The sequence below is a fragment of the Argopecten irradians genome, chromosome 3, assembly GCF_041381155.1.
Source record: "Argopecten irradians isolate NY chromosome 3, Ai_NY, whole genome shotgun sequence".
Taxonomy (NCBI): domain Eukaryota; kingdom Metazoa; phylum Mollusca; class Bivalvia; order Pectinida; family Pectinidae; genus Argopecten; species Argopecten irradians.
In genome coordinates this window covers 47,424,370-47,447,346 of record NC_091136.1, presented here as the reverse complement: position 1 = coordinate 47,447,346, position 22,977 = coordinate 47,424,370, and the positions used below count along the sequence as shown (strand labels likewise).

At 37.4% G+C, this 22,977-nt stretch overlaps 2 protein-coding genes across 9 annotated transcripts in view; one reads left to right on the top strand and one right to left on the bottom strand.

Annotated features, from left to right (window-relative positions):
• Nucleotides 1–22,977, top strand: part of LOC138318841 (cleavage and polyadenylation specificity factor subunit 2-like) — a 199,422-nt gene that overhangs the window by 35,358 nt on the left and 141,087 nt on the right. The window lies entirely within an intron of this gene.
• Nucleotides 1–22,977, bottom strand: part of LOC138318844 (neuropeptide Y receptor type 2-like) — an 82,889-nt gene that overhangs the window by 20,630 nt on the left and 39,282 nt on the right. For 2 of the 8 annotated variants that reach the window (XM_069261593.1, XM_069261587.1), the window contains exons 1-2: nucleotides 16,215–16,488; nucleotides 2,253–2,312 (exon numbers count right to left, since the gene is read on the bottom strand). The gene's annotated coding sequence lies outside the window, so the exon portion shown is untranslated. Of the gene's footprint in view, nucleotides 1–2,252; nucleotides 2,313–10,182; nucleotides 10,423–16,214; nucleotides 16,489–22,977 lie in introns of those variants that run through there. The other 6 variants (XM_069261589.1, XM_069261585.1, XM_069261592.1 and 3 more) reach the window with 5 other exon arrangements.

The following is a 22,977-nucleotide window of genomic DNA, read 5'->3' as shown; positions in this document are numbered from 1 at the left end:
TGTGTTAGACTGGATTTAATGTATATACAGTACATGTATATATGGATAATGATGTTGGCCAGAGGTCGTACCTCGGTTATTATGAAACTCGGTTAATTTGAAGTATTTTCCTTTTCCCTGAGGATTTCAATGAAACTGAGTTTGACTGTATATAACACTAGTTTGGTATGGTGGCATAAACAATATTGACACACTGTCTCCTGCGGACATAACAATAGATTCTATATGACAACCTTTCTATTGTCCTTTACGTCTGAAGAAATAAGTTTTGAAAAGATAGGCTCCATGGAATATCGCAATACCAAAAATACTTAAATGAAATACATTGAGCCCTAACTTTTCTTCCTTATTTAATTGGTATTGATATAAAAGCAGTGTGTTATATGGTAGATGGAAGTAAGTATTTGTTTCCTGTAAACAAAAGTTTGGGATGATATAGCACCAGAGAAAACAGTTGCCAAATGAACTGTGGTAAACTTGCCAGAATTTCCCTAGGCATCCTTACAAGACAGCTAGTGAACTATACGTGGTAAACATGCCACAATTCGAGGAGACATTGTACAGAGGGTTACTGATCAGGCTGTTGTATATCAGGTGATCTGTATGTATTGACACTCCCTTCCCTGATCCACTGTGCTTTAACTATCCCTCAACCCTCCATTAAACCACCAATTCTCTCCTATCCAGATTTACTAATGATGATACATGTTGCCAATAGTGATATTTTTAAAAAGTTTTAAATATACCTTCAGAAGTTACATAGAAAAAAAACCAATCATGTGAATGATGCATTGTTGAATCACCCAGAAGAGCAGCATTATAAACAGATTGTTGGTGTATCAGCTACTGAGCAGTCCTCAAAGGAATACAAACAATGTTATCACTTTGTTAAAATCATTTGTATATCTCTCTCTAAACGTAACATTTTTGGCCTCAAACTTTTGAAGTGAACATTGATAAAATATCATCTACATCTGAAATTAAATTCCAGCTCTTTAAGATGAAGGAATAGAGACTTTTTCATCAAGATATAGGAACCAGATTCTAGGCTTTGTCATTTGGATATGTGAACCAAACTTAGGCATTGTCATCAAGTTATGGGAACCGGATTCTAGGCTTTGCCATTATAGATGTGGGTACCGGATTCTAGGCTTTGTCACAGTAAGATTTTGGAACCAGATAATCCTTTGTCATTAAGTTTTTGGAACCAGATATAGGCTTTGTCATTAAGATATGGGAACTAAATATAGGCTTTGTCATTAAGATATGGGAATTAGATTCTAGGCTTTGCCATTATAGATGTGGGTACCAGATTTAGGCTTTGTCACAGTAAGATATAGAAACCAGATATATGCTTTGTCATTAAGATTTGGGAACCAGATAGAGGCTTTGTCATTAAGATTTTGGAACCAAATATAGGCTTTGTCATTAAGATTTGGGAACCAGATAGAGGCTTTGTCATTAAGATTTTGGAACCAAATATAGGCTTTGTCATTAAGATATGGGAATTAGATTCTAGGCTTTGTCAATTGTCATTAAGATGTGGGAACCAAATTCTTCTTTTGTTAATTAGTATGTAGGATTTGGATTTTAATGTAAAAATTGGATTCCTAAGCAGTTTCATAGAGATGTTAGAATCCACTTTCTGAGGTGTATCATTAAGAATTTTATGTTGGAATCAAATCCAGTTGTGTTGCAGTAATTTTATTTACAAATGGAATGAAAGCTTCAGCATTAACTTTGATAGTAAACTAGTGTGACACCAACTTTGATGCTTATTTTTGTTATGGTTGACAGCTTAAATGTCTATTTTCATATCTATTCTTTTGTAATGATTCAATTAACACATAACTCAGACAGTTTCTGCTTCCTTGATTGATTAAAGCAAAACTTGATAGAGTTAGACTAATTATTTATAACAATATGTTATTTATAGATATGTTTTTATTATGGAACTTTCACCATTGATCATCATCAATTACACACACATAGCTGTGTCTTTAATGGTTGTATTCCTAGAGATCCATTCAATGAGAATGATTACTTAAGAATCTATTTTCTTGAAGACTTCTTTTATAACTACATCTGACATCAGGAACAATAAAATAACCAAGGTTTTCTATTTTACTGCGAAAATTCAACTGGAACTCCATTTGAAGATGGAGTGACATGATTTCTGAGAATCTATGATGTTATTTTTAGTAGTAAAATATAAACCACAAAGAGCTTGTTCATATAATAGTATTGCTTACATTATAAGTCTTACTCGATTTGTTTGTTGAGCCTCTGTTTGTTTCTTCAATCCTGAGAATCTGAAATCAAAAGGAAAAAAGTAAGATATTATCTAAAACATTACTTGATTGGATTTTTTTTTCGCATTTTAGATTTCTATTTATTTTGCTTAAATAAAAAAACCAAACAGTTTAACCATTAATGTTTTCTATAGAGAACTTGAGACTATAAGGAGATAGTGCGATTAAAGCTCCCTCCAATAGATGCCATATTTGGATGCGTTTCCGTGGCTCCTGCTGTGTATTCGATACACTTGTATGCCTAACCAGCTGTATGGCTTTGTGTGAGATCTACAGCTTCACCCAAGTACCTATCAAGGATGTGTTTTGTTTTCCAATCACAGGCCAGATTGATTTTCTACAGTAAAACATGCTGTGTACATACAAATCCCAACACGCACCCACATTTCCGCAGGCTGGTTAAAGTGCATACTACTCACAATCATTGATTTGGCCTCCAAGATTAATTATTTTGACTTGATATCAATGTTTTGTTTGATAGATGACCTCCTGTGCTAGGGTTGTTTGGTCAAAATAGCAGGTCATACCAAGGGAGAAAATTGACCAGTGGAGGAGTGCTCTAACAGTTATGTCCCCTAACAGGCCAATAGAAGGATAAATGTTTCTTCAAAATGGAAGGTCAAGGAAACCGTGATATAAAAATCCATCTCTCTTTAATTACTTCAGATTATTTCCCAAGTGTCTGATCAGTTTCCATGTAGAAATGAACAGTTTATCGGTGACAATTGGATTTATTTGTGGAACAAAAAAAAAATCACTCAAAATTTCCTATTTCTCGTAAGCAATATTTGATATGGTTTATAATCATAAAAAATATTGCTTATATATCCAAGAGGGAATTTGATTACATATATTGCCAATTCTTTAGAACTTAATGAAACATCAACTGTTGGCAGTATGAGAATATGAAATGAGAATTTGGTGTGATTTTGTTTAAAGGAGTTGCAAATTAAAAGAGCTGAAGAATTAAGTCATTTGTCTGCCGACGAGTTAATTGTTGATAATGGAAAAGATTTTATAAATAGATAGGTAAGATTGTCAGATAATAGTTGATAAGACACCATACAGATAGCTGAGATTGTCAGATAATAGTTGGTAAGACATCATACAAATAGCTGAGATTGTCAGATAATAGTTGGTAAGACATCATACAGATAGCTGAGATTGTCAGATAATAGTTGATAAGACATCATACAGATAGCTGAGATTGTCAGATAATAGTTAATAAGACATCATACAGATAGCTGAGATTGTCAGATAATAGTTGGTAAGACATCATACAGATAGCTGAGATTGTCAGATAATAGTTGATAAGACATCATACAGATAGCTGAGATTGTCAGATAATAGTTGGTAAGACATCATACAGATAGCTGAGATTGTCAGATAATAGTTGGTAAGACATCATACAGATAGCTGAGATTGTCAGATAATAGTTGGTAAGACATCATACAGATAGCTGAGATTGTCAGATAATAGTTGGTAAGACATCATACAGATAGCTGAGATTGTCAGATAATAGTTGGTAAGACATCATGCAGATAGCTGAGATTGTCGGATAATAGTTGGTAAGACATCATACAGATAGCTGAGATTGTCAGATAATAGTTGGTAAGACACCATACAGATAGCTGAGATTGTCAGATAATAGTTGGTAAGACATCATACAGATAGCTGAGATTGTCAGATAATAGTTGGTAAGACATCATACAGATAGCTGAGATTGTCAGATAATAGTTGGTAAGACATCATACAGATAGCTGAGATTGTCAGATAATAGTTGGTAAGACATCATACAGATAGCTGAGATTGTCAGATAATAGTTGGTAAGACATCATACAGATAGCTGAGATTGTCAGATAATAGTTGGTAAGACATCATACAGATAGCTGAGATTGTCAGATAATAGTTGGTAAGACATCATACAGATAGCTGAGATTGTCAGATAATAGTTGATAAGACATCATACAGATAGCTGAGATTGTCAGATAATAGTTGATAAGACACCATACAGATAGCTGAGATTGTCAGATAATAGTTGATAAGACATCATACAAATAGCTGAGATTGTCAGATAATAGTTGGTAAGACATCATACAGATAGCTGAGATTGTCAGATAATAGTTGATAAGACATCATACAGATAGCTGAGATTGTCAGATAATAGTTGATAAGACACCATACAGATAGCTTAGATTGTCAGATAATAGTTGGTAAGACATCATACAGATAGCTGAGATTGTCAGATAATAGTTGATAAGACATCATACAGATAGCTGAGATTGTCAGATAATAGTTGGTAAGACATCATACAGATAGCTGAGATTGTCAGATAATAGTTGGTAAGACATCATACAGATAGCTGAGATTGTCAGATAATAGTTGGTAAGACATCATACAGATAGCTGAGATTGTCAGATAATAGTTGGTAAGACATCATACAGATAGCTGAGATTGTCAGATAATAGTTGGTAAGACATCATACAGATAGCTGAGATTGTCAGATAATAGTTGATAAGACACCATACAGATAGCTTAGATTGTCAGATAATAGTTGGTAAGACATCATACAGATAGCTGAGATTGTCAGATAATAGTTGATAAGACATCATACAGATAGCTGAGATTGTCAGATAATAGTTAATAAGACATCATACAGATAGCTGAGATTGTCAGATAATAGTTGATAAGACATCATACAGATAGCTGAGATTGTCAGATAATAGTTGATAAGACATCATACAGATAGCTGAGATTGTCAGATAATAGTTGGTAAGACATCATACAGATAGCTGAGATTGTCAGATAATAGTTGGTAAGACATCATGCAGATATCTGAGATTGTCGATAATCATCATACAGATAATAGTTGGTAAGACATCATACAGATAGCTGAGATTGTCAGATAATAGTTGGTAAGACATCATACAGATAGCTGAGATTGTCAGATAATAGTTGGTAAGACATCATACAGATAGCTGAGATTGTCAGATAATAGTTGGTAAGACATCATCATACAGATAGCTGAGATTGTCGGATAATAGTTGGTAAGACATCATACAGATAGCTGAGATTGTCAGATAATAGTTGGTAAGACATCATACAGATAGCTGAGATTGTCAGATAATAGTTGGTAAGACATCATGCAGATAGCTGAGATTGTCAGATAATAGTTGGTAAGACATCATACAGATAGCTGAGATTGTCAGATAATAGTTGGTATTTAAACATTTTTTGATATAAGATCAAAAGACACTGGATATTTGTAAGATATGGTGAAGATTCCCACATGCTACAAAAATATGCTTATAATCTGTCTACCCCCTTTTTAGTGGTGTTAGAGATTCTCAGGGCTGCAGTGGTCATTGATTAGACGGACAGAAGGACCACCTCAGTGGTAATGCCTACTTCAATGGAATGCCCTTTTTAGTGATTTGGCATTCACAAGCCAGCCTGGCCAAGTGTCTGGTGTAGTAAAAGTTTATGCCTATATTCCCAATGCTGCAGTATATGCCAGTTCTAATTTGATCAGATATTCTTCACGGAAGCAATGTCACTTTATTTGCATGTATAAATGCATGGATGAAGGAGTCTTTTAAAATTCACTCTAGCACCTTCTTCTCATGCGATTTAAGTACACGCCTGGGTGCGATGTTAAGTTTACGATCATTTACATGTTGCATGCAGATATATCTATGGAGAATTGTCATTCAGCAGGGAAGTTCTCTAGCCATGACTTTTATTTATCAGTAAATAAATTGATGTTCTGAATACTGTGTCACACCATAGACACACCACACACACCACACACCACACACACCACTGATGTAGAATTATAAGCTCTGATCTGTATGTGGAATTTGTATGCTGATTATCTCAAAATATTTACATTTTCACTGCAGCAGTTCTACGTAACCTTACCAAGTGCAGTTGGTCATCTTTCTATGAACTGACATCTGGTTATTATAATGTCATTATCTTTATGATGTCACAAATGTCATGTCAGCGATCATGGAAAATGACTTCCATCTTTGACGATAATGAATTCTTTATTCATGGTAGATACAAACTTTCTTGGTATTTTATTATTCAAATCACTTTTTGTCCGTGGTCCGTCCGTCCTTCCGTCCATTAACAATACTTGGTACCACTATTTCTGAGAAAAAGCTGAAGGGATCTCTCTCAAATTTCATTTGTATGCTTCTTAGGGCCCTAGTTGTACATATTGCATTTTGGGATCGATCGGTGAACAAGATGACCGATAGGTGCCATCTTGGATTTTTATAATTATGGGCTACTAACTGAAAATTGTACAAATGATGGGGCTGACCCCCCAGGGGCCTGAGGGGCGGGGCCAAAAGGGGTCAATTTGGCTATTTCCATATAAACGACTTCTTCTCTGAAACCAAGCATGGGATAGCACCCATAATGCAATGGTAGCATCCTTATAGGGTGGGGATTCAAAATTGTACAAATGATGGGGCTGACCCCCCGGGGGCCTGAGGGGCGGGGTCAAATGGGGTCTATTTGGCTATTTCCATATAAACGACTTCTTCTCTGAAACCAAGCATGGGATAGCACCCATAATGCAATGGTAGCATCCTTATAGGGTGGGGATTCAAAATTGTACAAATGATGGGGCTGACCCCCAGGGGGCCTGAGGGGCGGGGTCAAATGGGGTCCATTTGGCTATTTCCATATAAACGACTTCTCTGAAACCAAGCATGGGATAGCACCCATAATGCAATGGTAGCATCCTTATAGGGTGGGGATTCAAAATTGTACCAATGATGGGGCTGACCCCCCGGGGGCCTGAGGGGCGGGGTCAAATGGGGTCAATTTGGCTATTTCCATATAAACGACTTCTTCTCTGAAACTAAGCATGAGATAGCACTCATAATGCAATGGTAGTATCGTTATAGGGTAGGGATTAAAAATTGTACAAATGATGTGGCTGACCCCCCGGGGGCCTGAGGGGCGGGGTCAAAAGGGGTCAATTTTGCTATTTCCATATAAACGACTTCTTCTCTGAAACTAAGCATGAGATAGCACTCATAATGCAATGGTAGTATCTTTATAGGATGGGGATTCAAAATTGCACAAATGATGTGGCTGACCCCCGGGGGGCCTGAGGGGCGGGGTCAAAAGGGGCCAATTTGGCTATTTCCATATAAACGACTTCTTCTCTGAAACTAAGCATGGTATAGCACCCATAATGCAATGGTAGCATCTTTATAGGGTGGGGATTCAAAATTGTGGAAATGATGGGGCTGACCCCCAGGGGGCCTGAGGGGCGGGGTCAAAAGGGGCCAATTTGGCTATTTCCATATAAACGACTTCTTCTCTGAAACTAAGCACGGTATAGCACCCATTATACAATGGTAGTATCCTTATAGTGTGGGAATTCAAAATTGTGCAAATGATAGGGCTGAACCCCCGGGGGCCTGAGGGGCGGGGTCAAAAGTGGTCAATTTCCATATAAATGACTTTTTCTCTGCAACTTAACATGGGATTACGCTCATAATGCAATGGTTACATCCTTATAGGGTTTGGATTCAAAATTTTGCAAATGATGGGGCTGACCCCCCAGGGGCCTGAGGGGCGGGGCCAAAAGGGGTCAATTTGGCTATTTCCATATAAACGACTTCTTCTCTGAAACCAAGCATGGGATAGCACCCATAATGCAATGGTAGCATCCTTATAGGGTGGGGATTCAAAATTGTACAAATGATGGGGCTGACCCCCCGGGGGCCTGAGGGGCGGGGTCAAATGGGGTCTATTTGGCTATTTCCATATAAACGACTTCTTCTCTGAAACCAAGCATGGGATAGCACCCATAATGCAATGGTAGCATCCTTATAGGGTGGGGATTCAAAATTGTACCAATGATGGGGCTGACCCCCCGGGGGCCTGAGGGGCGGGGTCAAATGGGGTCAATTTGGCTATTTCCATATAAACGACTTCTTCTCTGAAACTAAGCATGGTATAGCACCCATAATGCAATGGTAGCATCTTTATAGGGTGGGGATTCAAAATTGTGGAAATGATGGGGCTGACCCCCAGGGGGCCTGAGGGGCGGGGTCAAAAGGGGCCAATTTGGCTATTTCCATATAAACGACTTCTTCTCTGAAACTAAGCACGGTATAGCACCCATTATACAATGGTAGTATCCTTATAGTGTGGGAATTCAAAATTGTGCAAATGATAGGGCTGAACCCCCGGGGGCCTGAGGGGCGGGGTCAAAAGTGGTCAATTTCCATATAAATGACTTTTTCTCTGCAACTTAACATGGGATTACGCTCATAATGCAATGGTTACATCCTTATAGGGTTTGGATTCAAAATTTTGCAAATGATGGGGCTGACCCCCCCGGGGGCCTGAAGGGTGGGGTCAAAAGGGGTCAATTTAGCTATTTCCATATAAACGACTTCTTCTCTGCAACTAAGAATGTAAGAGCACTTATAGTGCAATGGTAGCATCCTTATAGGGTTGGGATTTGAAATTGTACAAATGATAGGGCTGACCCCCGGGGCCTTAGACGGCAATAGATGCGAGGTCAAAAGGTCAATTAGGCTACTATTTTCATATAAATTACTTTGTCTCTGAACCTATGTATTGGATAGCATATTTGTATGGTATCAATAGCATCATTGTATGGTTGTGATTCAAAATTAAACTTTGGGAGTCAATTTTGCTTATTTTTCTAATTGTCTGAGTCTTGTGATAATTACTAACAAAAAACCAGGTGAGCGATACAGGCCCTCTGGGCCTCTTGTTATAATTAAAGTTTGTTACCGCTGTTCCTCAGTAAGTACTGAAACAATCTGTCTCAAATTTCATGTACAAATCCCCATAGGGCCTTAGGTTTGCATAATGCCGATCGATGAACAAAATGGCCGACAGGCTGCCATCTTTGATTTTGATAGTTGAAGTATGTTATCGGTATTTCTCAAAAAGCACTAAAGGAATCTGTCTCAAATTTCATGTATAGGCTCCCCTAGGGCTCTGTAGTTGTGCATATTGTATTTTGGGACAGATCGGTGACTAAAATGGGCGACAAGATGCCATCTTGGATTTTGATCATTTAGGTTTGTTACTGCTATTTCTCAGATAGTACAGAAGCAATCTGTCTCAAATTTATGTGTTGTATGTAGTAAAAGTTCAAAAAGCAGAGAAAAGATCCCTCTTTCCATTGTCAGACATAGATCATTCTTTGGTGGGTGCCAAGATCCCTCTGAGATCTCTTGTAATAAAATTGTTATCAAATGTAAATATAAGCTCTTTCAGTTTGCATTCATAGCCAACATGAATGCCAACTGAACAGAGGGAAATTCGACATGAAGCATTATTGGTTGTGATTGCCAGCTAAAAGATGTTCAAAAAGAAAACTTAATTGACCTTGGAATATATTAATCATGGGAGCTTGCTTTTATTGACATGGCATCATTTTATGATTGAATGAATGTACAATGTAACTATTTGAAATTATTTTATAAATAAACAATATCTTTTTAGTATTTTAATTGTGTAGTTTATTTTACATGTGTATGATTTAACTTGGTGTCCATGTGGTCAATCAAATACTGGACTTTTAATTCTGTCAATGCTAGTAACAGACTTATTTTAAGCGTAGACAAATTTTAGAGCAAATGCCAAAGACAATACACTATTTTTAACTTGGTGGTAAAATTCGTGAGAAATATGGAAATACCATCATAAAAAATTCAGTGCTGAACATGAATTAGTGCTTCAAAGACGTTGCGAAAAACGCTAAAAATAAAACTACTGCTTAAATAAGTATGTTTACATGACATCAGTTTCTTAACTTACCAAAAACATCAACCTTCAACTTATTGAAAATCATACAAACCTTTTATACCTGCTACTGAAGATACATCCCTCTTTCTGCTATACACGAATCTAATGTCTGCTGCATAAGATGGTACAGGCCTTTTGTGCCTGTTCCTAATACAACACACATTAGACCAGTATTGCCTGTTATTAGCACTTGCTTTCTGTGCGTGTTACTGAAGATCATGTCTTGAACATTAACAAGTCATTGGAATAAGTACTCTTCAATAAACAGAGGAGGATAAATGTTTTTCATCAGGTAAATCATTTGATCTTCCTACAGATTAATTCTGCAGGGAAGGATGTGTATAGGTAGATAAAGGAATTTGCCCCACCACTAACACATGTGGTGGTGGGACAGTGTATTGATAAACCTCCCTATTCTCTGTCAATGATGATAAGTCTCTTCCAGGATTATTTCCCCGACTCTTAGCGACTCTCAGGGATAATGCTGGTCTATCTACTTATGACCTATACAGTCAATTAATACACGAGGTTTAGACAGGTAAGACTGTGGTCTGCATGAACACTTGGTATGTTGGTAGGATATTCCAGGTTATGGTTTAGCCTCCATACAGCTATCATCATGGTGCTGTCATAGGCTCACATGTATTGATATGGACAGTGTTGTATTGCCAAGTAATACCCATACACAAAGTCTTTAATTGGTTTGTAATTGTATTGAAAAAAAAACAAAAAAAAAAACAGAAGTGTAGACAGGGTTTATAGATTTACTCAAAGTATCATATGTAAGTAATCATTACAAATCTGTTTGGTCAATAATGTTGACCATTGAAGGGCCTTCCTTAAATATTTTTAACATGGTCAAATAGAGGACATCAATTCCTTTGAATTTGCTTGCCAAGATTACTTTGTGTTTACTTGGTATCCATTCAATGACATTATAAATATTTCTTTCTTCTTTTTTTTTTGGGGGGGGGGGGGGGGGGGGGGGGAGGTGGGGTATAATTAGTATGTTATTGACACTGACTGGCTAACACTTCCGATAATATGCATGAAAATATTTTTCCTTGGGATTACAGCCATACACAACGCCATTAGGTGGCGGTAAGCCAGATAATGATGCACTGAGAGATGGCTTATGATTACCGATAGATGTAAGATTGTCACATGCAATATTTTAGTGCTATCAAGTGTTTGTTGAGGATGTCTTTACGTTCCTCTTGTGCAGTGTACAAGTAGTGATAGAATTATAACTTGGGAGTAAACAGGCATCAAATATGTGTTCATCCAAAGGTGTTCCTCAGACATTAGGAATTACAAAAGGAACCTGTAAACATACATCCAGTGAATAGGAGTCACAATAAATTAGTTTCTGGTTGATTCTCCACTTGCTTATAAGGCAAACAAAAAACCTTGTTGCTGATACTTTCTAACTTGTATTATATGATAGAGACATGTTGTCTGTCATCTAGCTTGAGAGAGTGTCAAGGTAATGACAGTTCAGTCAGATCGCACTATAAAATATCTTCAGTAGGGGTGACTATCGCCTACAAATTTACCTATTGCAATACTAATGCTCTCAGAGAAAACACTATATAGTTTAACTATTGCAGACTGAAATTGCAGTAGTATAGTTTTGCATTCTGAATTCAATTAAATTCTATTAAATATAAGCAACTCTAAGACATTGGAGATTGTGATCGAGAACAACATCAGTGTTTGTTTATGATTGAAATAATGGAAAAAGTGACATTTAATCGTGACTGTATCAAATCTGAGAGTACTTCGTTTTAATCTAGGTTAAAAGAAAATATCGGACTATTCAAACTATCAATAACTTAGCGTACTATCAGCATTTGTTATTGACTTATTGCCATCGAGTTGAGAGACATATATATCGATAGTCCAATGTATTTTTTAAAAATTTTACACCCCTATATGTATAGTCTTTAGTGGGAAATGTCTTATCGTCTTTGAGTGTATCGTCACTCAAGAAAAAAACTAAACATGAATACATTCTGTAGTAATTGATACGTCTGAGGTTGATAAACAAACTACACCTATCTTCATTACAATACATTACCATTAGTCTTAACTACCCAATTTACCTGTATACAGTACACACACAAAAATAACAAGAAAAGGTCTTAATTGACAGATGTATAAGTACTGATATCAACACTCCATCAATGTAAACTTTGCCCTAAAACCTCCCTTGTATTGCAATTACTGCTCTGTGATCATCATGATATTATGGTATACTATTGTTACGACACACATAGCTTATAGCTGGCAGGAATCAGTGGCGTGCCTTGTTACAAGGGTTTCCATTTCTCTTGATTTACGCAAGTTTATTACTATCATGTTTTTGGAAGGTTTACTAACACATTGAAGTAATAAACACATCTGTAAACAAGGAAGGCTTTCGGTAATGTAATAATTATTGTAAACCACAAAAAAAGAAATGGAAGAGGTGCAAAGGTAAAGATGAAAGCGTGCTATAAATTCTGTTGATTTGGTTTGTAAATTAGAGATGACCTTGGATGTGTTTGGTGTTAATCTGAGAGCTAATGACGACTAAACACACTCATTAACATCTCACTAATCATCATTACTGCCTCCTCCCGTCCCCCTCCCACAGCTGGCTTGGTTGTGTGAGGGTCATATCTGTACGGAGGGCCTATCTATTACTGTAATGATAATTCCTACCTTACCAATAAGTGTCATACTGACCCTAAAATGAAACTGGGGCTTGTTTACCAACAATGACTGTAATTTAGGAAAGGAAAACTAACTTATCTGAAAACTAGAACTGCTCTTGGCTGTAAGGCCTGTAAGTGTTGGATCAATGGAATTATATTGGCCAATAAGCTTGAACTGTGGTTAAAAAGCTGGATCCCATTGGGCCATAGTTATCAAGAAATTGGAACCCAGATGAACTACAGTGGTCAAAACCTAGCAGGATCTCGCACTGGTCTGAAACCATAACTCAAATGATAAACAAATCTGAAAGCTAAAGTCTAAAAACTTCACTTAGAGGATTAATAAACTCTCAAAGCTTAACTTAGAGGATAAAAAAGTCTGAAAGCTTAACTTCGGGGAAAAAGTCTGATAGTAACTTTATATGAACAAAAAGGTCTGAAGCCATAACTCATAATCATATGATAAAAAAGTCTGAAAGCTGAACTTAAAGAAGCAAAAAGATCTGAAAGTCTAATTAAGAGGAATAAAAAAAGTCTGAAAGCTTAACTTAATGATCAAGATGATCAACACTTCTGGAACCTTGCTGGTGAAGAGATGTAGAATTGCAGAATCTTGTAATATAGGAGTTGAAATGAAAGCTGGTCTCATCAGTGGGATGTCTGCTTGTATTCGACAGATACTGACAGAATGATTCATTTCATTAATGTTTCTGTCTAAAATATTTTTTTTTGTAATAACCTAAGAAATTGATTTCCTAGTGATAGTTTTAATGTGTTAATTAGACAGACCAACTCTGAACATATCAATCACCCTGGTTAATCAGCCACATGTCGGTAGTCTAAAATGAATGTAATATTCATGATAGCACTTTGTAGGTTTAAAGAGCGGGCCTATGTTTTCACTAATTACAGATATTGATGATGCTATTATCCAGAAATTATTCATAGAATGTCAGAAAAGGTGAAGTTTCATCCTTTTAACCATTTTAACTATGTCAGAAGTCATAAATGCCTTGAATTATGGGAAGCAGTTAGGATTATGATACGGGTAGTATCATGGGAGGGAAGACCTCCATTTTCATTTAATTATCTCATTGGCAAATATTTAATTGTGATTTTAAAACTCATAAAAATATTTCTTTTCCTGTGCTAAGATCTATGCTATCAGGTTATAATTACCGGAATATTGTTACATTGTTGTAAATGGAAACAATGAAGGTAATTCCCATTCTGGTATCAATCCTAGGTCAAAATCAGCACAGTAAGTTTCTTTCAAATGGCAAAGTACCAAGATTTTTACTTGCCTATGGTAATAACTGGTGAAATGTTCAGATGATGACTTGCCTACCGCATAATTTTTGTTTAATTTTTTTATAAAAAAAAGCAATAATGAAATAAAATTGCCATATTTGCCTTCCAAAAATATAAACAGTTTTTATTTTTTATACATATATTATAGCAAATTTTAGAAACCATTTGATTTTTTGGCTATGACAATTAATTAAGTCAATATTTTAACATTTACTGCTGAATGCATATGAACCATGTAAATTGTTAGGTCACCTGAGACGAAGCCTCAAGTGACCTATTCTAATTGCCTTTTGTCCGTCGTCGTCCGTCGTGCGTCGTATGTCCGTAAACATTTTACATTTTCGACTTCTTCTCCAAAACTGCTGAAGCAATTTCAATGAAATTTTGCGCAAACCTTCTAAGGCATAAGGCCAATCAAATTTGTGAATTATATGGTCCCCACCCCCCAGGGGGCTGTGGGAGGGGCCAAAAGGGGTAAAATTGAGTAAAGTTTTAAAAATCTTCTTCTCTACTCACAGATGTGGTAGAATCAAATACTCTTCATAGATAGAAAGGTCTCAAGGCTCTCTACAAAAATTGTGAATTATATGAACCTGGGGTCTCAGGTTTTCCCCTGGGGAGGGGGGTTAATTTTACCCTAGTTTATATTGGGAAAACACATTTTTGAGCATTATTTGATCATTTGTAATAGGAAATGAGTCAAATGTTGTCAGAATTATCAGTATGAGATGGCCATTTAATCCTATTAACAAATTTTCTATGACTGACCCCCAGGGGCCTTATTAGGGGCATGGTCAAAAGGGGTCAAATAGGCTAAAGCTTCAAAAATCTTCTTCTGAAATTTTGGAAATGGTAGAATGAAATACTTTTCATAAATAGAAAGGTCTTAAGGTCCTTTACTAAAATTGTGAATTATAAGACCCTGGGGTCTCACGTTTCGCCCTGGGGAGGGGGTCAAGTTTACTATAGTTTATATAAGGAAAACACATTTATGAGCATTTTTTGCTCAATTTTCATTGGAAACGATTCAAACTTGGTTAGAATTATTAGCCTGAGATAGCATTTTAACATCATATCCATATTGGTCCAGGCCGACTCCCTGGGGGCAGAGGGGCGGGGCCAAAAAATGTCAAATAGGCTAAAACTTCAAAAATATTCTTCTTAAATTCTAGAAATGGTAGAATCAAATACATTTTATAGATGAAAAGGTCTTAAAGTTTGTTTTATAAAATTATAAATTTGATGACCCTGGGGTCTCATGTTTCCCCTTGGGGAGGGGGTCAAGTTTACTATAGTTTATATAGGAAAAACACATTAATGAGCATTTTTTGCTCAATTTTCATAGGAAATGAGTCAAACTTGGTTAGAATTATTAGCCTGAGATAGAATTTTAATATCATATTCACATTGGTCCTGGCCGACCGACCCCCTGGGGGCAGAGGGGCGGGGCTAAAAAAGGGTCAAATAGGCTAAAACTTCAAAAATCTTCTAAAATTCTGGAAATAGTAGAATCAAATAATTATAGATGGAAAGGTCTTAAGGTGTTTTATAAAAATTGTTAATTATATGTCCTTGGGGTCTCACGTTACCCCCTGGGGAGGGGTCAAGTTAACTTTAGTTTATATAGGAAAAACATATTTGTGAACATTATTTGCCCAATTTTCATAGGAAATTAGTCAAACTTGATTAGAATTATTAGCCTAAGATATAGCATTTTAACATCCATATCCGTCCTCGATGACCCCCTAGGGGACCAGAGGGGCAGGACCAAACAGGGTCAAAATGATTAAAATTTCAAAAAATACCTCTAAGTTCACAGGTTTGATGGAAGCAAATACTCTTCATAGTCTAAAAAGTCAAATTTAATAATCACTGACCAACTTCAAGGCCCAGCATACAGTGTATATATGTCTTTAATTTGTTTCGTGATTTATTTCATTATATATTCTAACTCAGGTGACCGTTAAAGCCCATGGGCCTCTTGTTAATGTTTCTATCCTCATAGCTAAGAAATGAAATGGTGTGTAATATATCAGGTTATTTTGATGGTTATTGATGGTCTTGTATAACTTACCTGTCACTAGAGATGTATTTTTCTCCGCAGTTTTCTTGAAGTCTGAGACCGTAAAGACAAATAGTCACACAACTTTTACAGCACTGTACACACACCTGTCCTAGCTGAAAGACAAGTTTTTTTGCCACATTTAAAACTTTTACATCCGTGTGTGTATCAACAACAACACTACCATTAAGTAAATGTTGACAGGTGTTAGATTCAATAGTGTGTTAAAGGATCAATGTATGTTGGTGTCAATCAGGAGGCAGCCAAAGGCCCAGCCACTGTAGTAGAGATGTCGGTCTGATTGGTCCACAGGCACTGGTACATCTCTCTACATAGGTTACTGGGGTGGAGGCTGTGTATATAAACCACTCACTCAACCTTACCCTTTACTGGGTACCAAGAAGGGGGGCAGGGGAAGCTGTTGGGTACCAGGAAAGGGGGTAGGGGAAGCTGTTGGATACCAGGAAAGGGGGTAGGGGAAGCTGTTGGATACCAGGAAAGGGGGCAGGGGAAGCTGTTGGGTACCAGGAAAGGGGGCAGGGGAAGCTGTTGGATACCAGGAAAGGGGGCAGGGGAAGCTGTTGGATACCAGGAAAGGGGGCAGGGGAAGCTGTTGGGTACCAGGAAAGGGGGCAGGGGAAGCTGTTGGGTACCAGGAAAGGGGGCAGGGAAAGCTGTTGGGTACCAGGAAAGGGGGCAGGGGAAGCTGTTGGATACCAGGAAAGGGGGTAGGGGAAGCTGTTGGGTACCAGGAAAGGGGGCAGGGGAAGCTGTTGGGTACCAGGAAAGGGGGCAGGGGAAGCTGTTGGGTACCAGGAAAGGGGGCAGGGGAAGCTGTTGGGTACCAGGAAAGGGGGCAGGGGAAGCTGTTGGATACCAGGAAAGGGGGCAGGGGAAGCTGTTGGATACCAGGAAAGGGGGCAGGGGAAGCTGTTGGGTACCAGGAAAGGGGGCAGGGGAAGCTGTTGGGTACCAGGAAAGGGGGCAGGGGAAGCTGTTGGGTACCAGGAAAGGGGGCAGGGGAAGCTGTTGGATACCAGGAAAGGGGGCAGGGGAAGCTGTTGGATACCAGAAAAGGGAGGGGGTTGCAGGGGAAACTGTCCGGTATCAATGAAGGGGGGCAGGGGTAGCTGCTTTTAGGAACCAGGGAAGGCGGGGGCAGGGGAAGCTGTCAGGTATCAGGAAAGGGGGCATGGGGAAAGTGTTGTGTACCAGGGAAGGGGGGGGGGGCAGGGGAATCTGTTGGGTACCAGGGAAGGGGGGGGGGGGGGCAGGGGAAGCTGTTGGGTACAGGGAATAGAGGCAGGGGAAGCTGTTGGGTACAGGAAAGGAGGGCAAGAAAAGCTGTTGGGTACAGGGAAGGGGGGCAGGGGAAGCTGTCGGGTACCAGGGAGGGAGACAGGGGAAGCTGTCAGGTACCAGGGAAGGGGGTGAGACTGTCAGGTAACTCAAAATCAACCACATTGACTCAACTATCTAAAATATTTGAAATCATTTTGACTTTCAGTAATTTCAATCAGATTATCTTTTAACAATAAAACATTGATAAGTACATGTCTGCTCTATTTACTTCCATTATTATCATTCATGTCTCAATTACATTGGTTTGAATGACAAGTGACTATTTTATGGTATTCAGCAGAACGGCACCAATTTACGTCTAAGTAGGCAGTATTGTGATCATGATAAACACTTAGGTAGTGTAGATATTTTGTATATCATGTAATATCCCATAAGAACAGAGGATAATGAAAACATATGTGTCTGAGAGGAAGTAAAGTATAGGAATGATGACTGCGAGACAGATATACCAAAGTGGACATGGAATACAGATGGCTAACCCTGTGTAATTGTCACTGAATGATCATTGTTTAAGTCTGAGCAGAATAGTGGCTGTTTAAAGATGATTTAGCGATGAAGACTCAATGATGTTACTGAGGGGACAGAGATTTATAACAAGTTAGGGTCTAGCATTTGAGGACAACTATTACAGGACAGTGATTTAATGACAAATTAGGGTCTAGCATTTGAGGACAACTATTAGGGGACAGTGATTTAATGACAAATTAGGGTCTAGCATTAGGGGACAACTATTAGGGGACAGTGATTTAATGACAAATTAGGGTCTAGCATTAGGGGAAAAGTATTAGGGGCAATGACTTAATGAAAAATAAGGGGACAGAAACTTAATGATTGGATAGTGTACTGCAAACAAACTTTCTTTAAAAATTTACTTTCACAAATTTTACGATCAAAATAATTTCACGTATGTTTGTCACTGTGTATAATACCATTACCTTTCTAATATTGAAAGGAAATGCCACTCGATGTTAATTGCACAAAATTGATCTGTGTGAACCTGTTTTGAACTTAAAATCACTAATTTAGTAGCAGTAAAAACTGTTGGTTTACAGTTTGTTACCTGTCTTCCTGTTGATAAAGCATCGCATCTGTTTTAAAGAAGGATGATATAATGTAGCTGATCTCAAATACAATTATCCTCAAGGAATATTGGGGGAGGGGGTGTTGATGCTGGATGGTGATGTCGTCACAAGTAATATAGAAGTACACATTCCGAAATATGATAGAAAAAAGGTAAGGAGAACCATAAAATCAAGTCAGGGAAAATTAAAAATAAAAAAATGACTACAGCTTGAGAGGGAAGCCTCTTGTTGTTAAGGATAGCTGCTTTGATGAATAGATTAGTTTTGGGAAGTAGGAGAATTGTCATTATCATCAATACGCTTCATGCTTGTTAACAACAAACAAGACTTGTAAAAGTAAAGAGTTTGTTATAAAAGCACATTCCTGTGTAGACTGCTATGTCAATGAAGTTGTGAAATCAGAACTTCAATAGTAGTTAATTGTGGTTAACAAAACAAGTAAAGAAAACATCTCTCAGCATACACAGGTTAATTTGGGTCTGTGGTTTGTATTAAGGTTGATACACCTGATTGGTATTAGGGTTGATACACCTGATTGGTATTAGTATTGATACACCTGTTTGGTATTAGTGTTGATACACCTGATTGGTATTAGGGTTGATACACCTGATTGGTATTAGTGTTGATACACCTGATTGGTATTAGTGTTGATACACCTGATTGGTATTAGGGTTGATACACCTGATTGGTATTAGTGTTGATACACCTGATTGGTATTAGGGTTGATACACCTGATTGGTATTAGTGTTGATACACCTGATTGGTATTAGGGTTGATACACCTGATTGGTATTAGTGTTGATACACCTGATTGGTATTAGTGTTGATACACCTGATTTATATTAGGGTTGATACACCTGATTGGTATTAGTGTTGATACACCTGATTGGTATTAGTGTTGATACACCTGATTGGTATTAGGGTTGATACACCTGATTGGTATTAGTGTTGATACACCTGATTGGTATTAGTGTTGATACACCTGATTGGTATTAGTGTTGATACACCTGATTGGTATTAGTGTTGATACACCTGATTGGTATTAGTGTTGATACACCTGATTGGTATTAGTGTTGATACACCTGATTGGTATTAGTGTTGATACACCTGATTGGTATTAGGGTTGATACACCTGATTGGTATTGGTGTTGATACACTGATTGGTATTATGTTGATACACCTGATTGGTATTGTGTTGATACACCTGATTGGTATTAGTGTTGATACACCTGATTGGTATTAGTGTTGATACACCTGATTGGTATTAGTGTTGATACACCTGATTGGTATTGGGGTTGATACACCTGATTGGTATTAGTGTTGATACACCTGATTGGTATTAGTGTTGATACACCTGATTGGTATTAGTGTTGATACACCTGATTGGTATTAGTGTTGATACACCTGATTGGTATTAGTGTTGATACACCTGATTGGTATTAGTGTTGATACACCTGATTGGTATTAGTGTTGATACACCTGATTGGTATTAGTGTTGATACACCTGATTGGTATTAGTGTTGATACACCTGATTGGTATTAGTGTTGATACACCTGATTGGTATTAGTGTTGATACACCTGATTGGTATTTGATACCTGTTGGTATTAGATACACCTGATTGGTATTAGTGTGTTGATACACCTGATTGGTATTAGTGTTGATACACCTGATTGGTATTAGTGTTGATACACCTGATTGGTATTAGTGTTGATACACCTGATTGGTATTAGTGTTGATACACCTGATTGGTATTAGTGTTGATACACCTGATTGGTATTAGTGTTGATACACCTGATTGGTATTAGTGTTGATACACCTGATTGGTATTAGTGTTGATACACCTGATTGGTATTAGTGTTGATACACCTGATTGGTATTAGTGTTGATACACCTGATTGGTATTAGTGTTGATACACCTGATTGGTATTAGTGTTGATACACCTGATTGGTATTAGTGTTGATACACCTGATTGGTATTAGTGTTGATACACCTGATTGGTATTAGTGTTGATACACCTGATTGGTATTAGTGTTGATACACCTGATTGGTATTAGTGTTGATACACCTGATTGGTATTAGTGTTGATACACCTGATTGGTATTAGTGTTGATACACCTGATTGGTATTAGTGTTGATACACCTGATTGGTATTAGGGTTGATACACCTGATTGGTATTAGTGTTGATACACCTGATTGGTATTAGTGTTGATACACCTGATTGGTATTAGTGTTGATACACCTGATTGGTATTAGTGTTGATACACCTGATTGGTATTTAGTGTTGATACACCTGATTGGTATTAGTGTTGATACACCTGATTGGTATTAGTGTTGATACACCTGATTGGTATTAGTGTTGATACACCTGATTGGTATTAGGGTTGATACACCTGATTGGTATTAGTGTTGATACACCTGATTGGTATTTGTGTTGATACACCTGATTGGTATTAGTGTTGATACACCTGATTGGTATTAGTGTTGATACACCTGATTGGTATTAGTGTTGATACACCTGATTGGTATTAGTGTTGATACACCTGATTGGTATTAGTGTTGATACACCTGATTGGTATTAGTGTTGATACACCTGATTGGTATTAGTGTTGATACACCTGATTGGTATTAGTGTTGATACACCTGATTGGTATTAGTGTTGATACACCTGATTGGTATTAGTGTTGATACACCTGATTGGTATTAGTGTTGATACACCTGATTGGTATTAGTGTTGATCTATCTGTGTTGATACACCTGATTGGTATTAGTGTTGATACACCTGATTGGTATTAGTGTTGATACACCTGATTGGTATTTGTGTTGATACACCTGATTGGTATTAGTGTTGATACACCTGATTGGTATTAGTGTTGATACACCTGATTGGTATTAGTGTTGATACACCTGATTGGTATTAGTGTTGATACACCTGATTGGTATTAGTGTTGATACACCTGATTGGTATTAGTGTTGATACACCTGATTGGTATTAGTGTTGATACACACCTGATTGGTGTTGATACACTGATTGTATTAGTTTGATACACCTGATTGGTATTAGTGTTGATACACCTGATTGGTATTAGTGTTGATACACTGATTGGTATTAGTGTTGATACACCTGATTGGTATTAGTGTTGATACACCTGATTGGTATTAGTGTTGATACACCTGATTGGTATTAGTGTTGATACACCTGATTGTATTAGTGTTGATACACCTGATTGATATTAGTGTTGATACACCTGATTGGTATTAGTGTTGATACACCTGATTGGTATTAGTGTTGATACACCTGATTGATATTAGTGTTGATACACCTGATTGGTATTAGTGTTGATACACCTGATTGGTATTAGTGTTGATACACCTGATTGGTATTAGTGTTGATACACCTGATTGATATTAGTGTTGATACACCTGATTGGTATTAGTGTTGATACACCTGATTGGTATTAGTGTTGATACACCTGATTGGTATTAGTGTTGATACACCTGATTGGTATTAGTGTTGATACACCTGATTGGTATTAGTGTTGATACACCTGATTGGTATTAGTGTTGATACACCTGATTGGTATTAGTGTTGATACACCTGATTGGTATTTGGGTTGATACACCTGATTGGTATTAGTGTTGATACACCTGATTTGTATTGGTGTTGATACACCTGATTTGTATTGGTGTTGATACACCTGATTTGTATTGGTGTTGATACACCTGATGGGTATTAGTGTTGATATACCTGATTGGTATTAGTGTTGATACACCTGATTGGTATTAGTGTTGAACACCGATGGTATTAGTGTTGATACACCTGATTGGTATTAGTGTTGATACACCTGATTGGTATTAGTGTTGATACACCTGATTGGTATTAGGTTGATACACCTGATTGGTATTAGGGTTGATACACCTGATTGGTTTAGGTTGATACACCTGATTGGTATTAGTGTTGATACACCTGATTGGTATTAGTGTTGATACACCTGATTGGTATTAGTGTTGATACACCTGATTGGTATTAGTGTTGATACACCTGATTGGTATTAGTGTTGATACACCTGATTGGTATTAGTGTTGATACACCTGATTGGTATTAGTGTTGATACACCTGATTGGTATTAGTGTTGATACACCTGATTGGTATTAGTGTTGATACACCTGATTGGTATTAGTGTTGATACACCTGATTGGTATTAGTGTTGATACACCTGATTGGTATTAGTGTTGATACACCTGATTGTTATTAGTGTTGATTGATACACCTGATTGGTATTAGTGTTGATACACCTGATTGGCATTTGTTTGATACACCTGATTGGTAT